Genomic DNA, 6,241 nt, shown 5'->3' on the forward strand with positions numbered 1-6,241 from the left:
ATGTTCCACAAAAGTATCACAAACAGAACACCAAGAGAGCCTTGTCTGAGTTTGCTGAAGGGAGTTTTTGCCACATACTCCAGGAGAGCATCATGAAAAGGAAGGACACAGATAGAGTTCTTTAAGGCCAATATCTCAGATTCTAGATTTCTTCCAAAAATTAGGCTTTTCCAAGAACACAAGAGCAGCCCCAGTGTCCCCCAACCTGGCCACGCTGCCTGAGCCTCAGGCCACGCCTTTGGAAGTGGTGGCGGAAGAAGCCTGTGGTAGAAACCAATCAGAGAAGAAGCGGCTGTAGGTATCGGCTGAGCAGAGTGGGAATATGCAGTAGATGGTGCCCCAGTCACAGATAGCAGAAATAATGTCAGAAATAATGTGAACTATTGACAGTAAGGCCAGGAATAATTTCAACTGATGACATATCCCAAGTGTGTTAGTTTTTAGGGCTGCTGTAACAAGGTACCAGAACCGAGTGGCTTACACAACACAATTTATTGTGTCAGTTCTGGATGCTGGAAGTCCGACATGACCCCGCTTCCTTTGTTCGGGCCTCTCTCCCAGCTTCTCGTTGTCCTTGGCTGCATAATTCCAATCTTCACGTGATGTTTTCCCAGTGTGGGTCTGTGTCCAAATGTCCTCTTTTTATAAAGACACGAGTTTTACTGTATTAGGGGTCCACCCTCCTGCGGTATGACCTCTTCTTAACAAATTACACCTGTGAAGATTCTATTTCCAATAAGGTCACATTCTCAGGTCCTGGGGGTTGGGACTTTAATATATTGATTTGGGGGAGGGGGCACAAGAGGGACTTTGCTCAGAATCTTCAGACATTGAGCCAGAATGTCTAAGAACTTTGGGGGAGGATTTGGTATCCACTGACAACCAGAGGACACTGTAGGCCTGTCTGTTCTCTGAACACGCATGTGAAGGATGTCAGAAAGGCTGGGTCTGCATTTATATTCAGATTAGGGTCTTTGGTACAGAAGAGCTGGCCCAGGAGATTTAGACTCTTGTAGCACAGAACTTGCTTATTTAAAACAGGTGAGAGCACAAATAAAACTGTGTGTGCCTCACCCTGCTGCATACTCACCTTCACTGGACTCCGTGTGTCCCCTCCCCCATCCCAATTGCTCTCTTATCCATTGAAGCAAATGGAGAAAATGGAGAGGGGTGGGGTCTGGGAGCTATTGCTTACTTCAATGAGCATAGGAGCAAGGCAAGGGTGGGTTGACTTCAGTGGCCCATATCCTGCCTGCTGTGATAAATGGGAATTTACTGCCACAGCCAAAAGCCTTGATGACCCCTTGCAGGCTTTGGGGAGTTTGGTGTGAGCACCCTTCCCCAGGCCTCCTGGGAGCTGGATACTGAGGCGCAGAGAGTACCCTCCGGTCTGGTACCCCATCAGAGAGACATAGTTCTTACTTGGTCCTCTAAAGGGTATCCTGGAACACAAGAGAAGCTATTGCAAGGTGGAGGAGGCTCTTAGTGGCTCCAGTGAAGACAGAGAGCCCTGCTTAACCTGATGGTGGGAAGATTCAGAAGAGCAAGTCACTGAGGATTTAGGGAAGCCAGAGGCCTTATATTTGTTTTCCTTATGGTGCAGAGAAAACTCATGTTGGTCACAGGGTAGGTGACTATGGTGAACCAGGGAGGGTTCAGGGAGTGGAAACACTCCGAAAAATAAGAAATTAGGCTGAGTGGCCTCCTTTAGTTTTCTCTTTTACTCTATATTGTCACTGTAGGTAGTTAACTAGTTATTAATAAGAAAGAGAGCAGAGAATTAGACATTGACCTTAACAGACTGGGGAATAGTGAAGAAGGTGAGGGCACCATCCCCTAACTCAAAATCAGATCTATTTTTGTCAAAATTGACTCTTTTCCTCCCCAGCCTCCTTTAAGCCAAACACTGATTTCCCCAGACTTGAGGGCAATGATTCAAGCTTCAGCAGACTAAGGAAATTCTAAGCCTGGATACATGTGAGTTAGGGAGGCTGCCCTGCCCGTACCACTGGGGACAGCGGGGAAGGTCCTTCTCTAACTGGTAAGCTGCTTCGGTGGGGGAACTGACATCCTGGGAAGCTTAGACCTGGCTCTCTTGGAGCAGCCACAGGGTAGGAAATAGGGTTCAGAGACTTCAGCATCGTGTGGGGTGGCAGGAGGGAGAGTAGAATGATGTAAGATTATTCTTTGAAAATATCTGTTTGTGTTTCAATCTTGCTGCTAGGGTGTGTTTACCTCCCCTATCCCAGCAGATAGCCAAGCCTTTGTATTTCCAGCAGCCGGTGGGCTTTTGTGTGGCACTGCAGGAAGGGGCGGTTGCCAGGCACCGGGAGACACCCCTCCTCCTGGCTTTTGTCTTGCCTGTGCTGGGGCTGATTGAGCGGAATTAAGCTGCCTGAGAGGAAGAACAAGTGGAGTGAGTTGAAACAATCTCAGCAACTGCAATGGAGGAAGGTTTTCCGGAGGCTCCCCTCCAGAGCTGGGAAGGGAATGGGGGCTTTTGTGATTTCCAGATCTGGAGGAGCAACACCTGTGTGTAGGGTGCTCCTCACCCTACACACACACACACACACACACACACACACACACACACACACACTATCTGAACACTTCAGGGCAAGGCTGGCAGAATCTCAGAGGAATAGATTGATTCTAGGTTAACCCAGAGAGGCCACTCCTCTCCCCGATCCAGTCCTTGTGGAAATTAGGAAGAGATGCCCCAAGCTGTCCCTCTCACACAAAGAGGTAATGAGCAAAGAGCAGATGGATTTCACTTCTACTGGCTCCTTCACTTACACAAACCTGCCAGTCCTCTTTTCTCTTCCCAATTCATTCTAGTTATTTCTAAGTCTTCTATTGGATTTTTCCACGTGCCTCCAATTCTCACTATACCACCTTCCAACTTTTAAAACTAAATTAATTTTAATTCTCAATATTTATAGCATTTATGTTTTTAGTGTCTCTATCTCTATTAACTTATTCATTCTTTGTCTACAGATTGTTTTTAACAACCAGTACTTACTATACCTCATTTCCAACAAGATGATTATGAATATAATTGTTCACCAAAGAATTAAATGAAGTAATGTGATGAGATGCATAAAGAAAGAAATGTACTCATGTGTCGCTAAGAGCTGTAACACTAGAAGAAAAAATATGTCCAAATGTTAAAATCAAATAATTTATTGTTTTATACTCTATCAATTGCTCAAAATTATGCCACATTTTAGATTGTTTGACACTTGAACTTGACTTCCTCATAGATGTGTTTTTTCTTTTAGTTTCTAATTGCCTTTGTATTTTCATAAAAGAAGCGTATATCTTTACCTTCTCACTAAGATCCTCTAGCTTCTTGATGATATTTGTGAAGGCAAATCCACTGACCTTCTTTGACTTCCTGTTTTAATCTGAACAAGTTGCTTTCTAGGTTCACTGCATAATCTTGACCATGGGTTAATTTCCTCTCTCTTGACCTCATACTTTCTTCTTCCTTGAATTCATTTTTTAAGTTTTCCTAAAATGCACTCTCGATATTTTTTCCAGAAGTATAAATAGTAAAAAACCTTCTGAATCATGCATATCTGAGAACACCTTTATTTTTCCTTCATGTTGGAGTAGTGGTGTGGGTTGGTATATAACTCTAGGTTAAAACAACCTTTTCTTAGAACTTTGAAGCTATCCAGCAATAGGATGGCCACCAATTTTTCATTCCTTTTAAAGAAATTGTGGTATTCTTTCCCCTCTCTCAAAATCTGGTATTCTAAAATTTTTATCTTTGTATGAGTATTTTTTCTCCCCATCTATTAATCACTCTCAGCAGTTTTCAGTTTTTGTTAAATTTTTGATATTTTAGAGATATTCTTATATTAGTTTACTTATCATTTCCTCCTCTTTATTTTCTCTAGTTTCTATTTCTGGAACTCCCATCAAGCAGGTTTGAGGTTGACCTTTCATGTATCAGTTATCTATTGCTGATAACAAATTATCACAAAAAGTAGTTTACAGCCAAAACACATTTTCTATCTTATGGTTTCCGTGGGTCGTGCATCTGGGCACAGTTTAGTTGAGCCTTCTGCTCAGGGTCTCAAAGGGCTGCAGTTGAGGTATCAGTGGGTCTGCACTCTCATCTGGGGATTGCCTGGGGAAGAATATGTTTTCAATATATCCAATATATTCAATTCTGGGGCAGAATTTGTTTCCTTTCAACTATAGGACTGAGACCTCTGGTTTATTGGTAGTTGGCTAGAAGCCACCCTCAGCTGCTTGCCACATGGACTTCCTAACATGGCTGTTCTCTTTATCTAAGCCAGCTGGGGGAAAGAGAATCCCTAGCACTTGTTTTGAGCAAGATAGGATTTTGTATAATGTAACATAATCACAAAAGTGACATCTCATCACCTTTGCCACTGTCAGTTCACTAGAAGAATCCCAAGTTCAGCCCACCCTAAAGGGGTAGAGGTTATACCAGAGAATAAACCTCAGGAGGTGGGGAACCCCCCTTAGGAGGTGGGGATCATGGAGTGGCCACCCTAGCATCTGTCTGCTGCACCCCAATTCTCTTAATCACCCCCCACTCTTTATACACATTTTCATTTTTTAATATTTTTTCTTTAATCTATGCTCTGGAAGCATAGATTTCTTCTTCTTTATTTACCTGTTCTTCCTGAGAATAAGAGGCCAATGAAGGAAGAACAAAATCACAATATTGTGATGTCCTGAACGTTTAATGAAGGATGTGTTTCAAGGAAGAGGGAATGGTCAACAATGTTAAAACTGTATTTTATTTGTTAATGAGTCAAGAAAGATGAGAACTGATAGTCTTCCCTCCTGCCCCCTGCATTTAACAACATGGGAACGTTGTGACCTCGGCAAGAACAATTTCAGTGGAATTGTCCTTGTAGGTAGTTGGCTAGTTATTAATAAAGAGAGCAAAAATTAGACATTGAATTCAATAAACTGGGGAGCAGAAGCCTGTTTGCTTCACCAGGAAGCTATAGCGTATCACAGGGGATCCAGGGGATCACAGCATTGTTCCACCAAGGGAACACTTTATCTTTTAACTCATCTTTTCCTCCCTCCAGTACTGGAGTGCTATGGGGGGATTCAGGGGGCAGTGCTTGGCTGTAGAGGCCTGTCTGTTTTACTAGGGGGTAGACCCATCAAAAATCTGCAAAAGCTTGGGAAGTCAATTGATCATTTTGAAAAATCACCTGGTCCATCTCAAACCCAAGCTAATATAATCCCAGAGGGAAAAGAAGCTCTCTCTCTCTCTCTCTCTCTCTTCATCTCTTTCTTGTGACCCCTACTTACCCCATTTTTTAATTCATTTTCTCTCACCCAGGAGGGTCTATCAGATACTGGGGCCTGCAGATGGCAGATGGCCTGGGGGCTCCAAAAGCACTAAGCTTTAATATGAAGCAGAAACTCTGTACACCGGGTCTTGCTGAAGGCACAGTTGAACTTTTTCCATAGCAGGAGGAGGGAGATGGGACCCTGGAAACCCCGAGGCCGCCTTCCACAAGAATAAACCATCTCGCCACACCAGTCTTCCTTGCACAGGTCCTTGAAATGCTTTCCTCATGATCTCAGAAAGAGCCTGATTCCCACGGACAACAGGAGGATGGGGGCAGGAGGCTTTTGGAGCGGGCTGAAAAGAGAATGCGAAGAGACAAACCAGAGTCAGAAACTATAGACAATGCTCTGGAGGCGTGGGGTTTTTTTTTTGAATTAATTAATTTTTCCAGTTTTATTGAAAAATAGTTGACATACTGTAGGAATTTTTTAATTAGGAGAAACAGAGTGGATGGGATAGGCTTTGGGCAAGGAAGGATGCAGGATCAGGAGAGAGATTATCGAACGTGTGAAAAGTTACTACATGTGTGGGGGCTAAAAAATATTAATGCTTTTCCTCCCACCTTCTAAGTTTTTCTGGCTGGGCTAATAACCAAATTAACAGGAGAAAATAAAAGTTTAATGGATGCACATGGGAAATAAACATAGGAGTGATAATTCCATAAAAAATCCAGACAGTGAGGCAACATTTTGGGCAAGGAAGAAAAGGGGGATGGGGTATTGGGTTTCAGAAGTGAGAATGGATGATTTACAGATAGTTGAGACCGAGCAGAACACATAAGGCAAGAAAATCCGTGCTAAGCAAGTTACAAGCAGTGGGACACAGGGAGTATCTAGCTGGGGGAGGCCTGCCTGAAGCTGCCTTATTTACTCTATTTCGCTCAATTAG

This window comes from Phyllostomus discolor, chromosome 4 (assembly GCF_004126475.2).
Source record: "Phyllostomus discolor isolate MPI-MPIP mPhyDis1 chromosome 4, mPhyDis1.pri.v3, whole genome shotgun sequence".
In the NCBI taxonomy this organism is placed as follows: Eukaryota; Metazoa; Chordata; class Mammalia; order Chiroptera; family Phyllostomidae; genus Phyllostomus; species Phyllostomus discolor.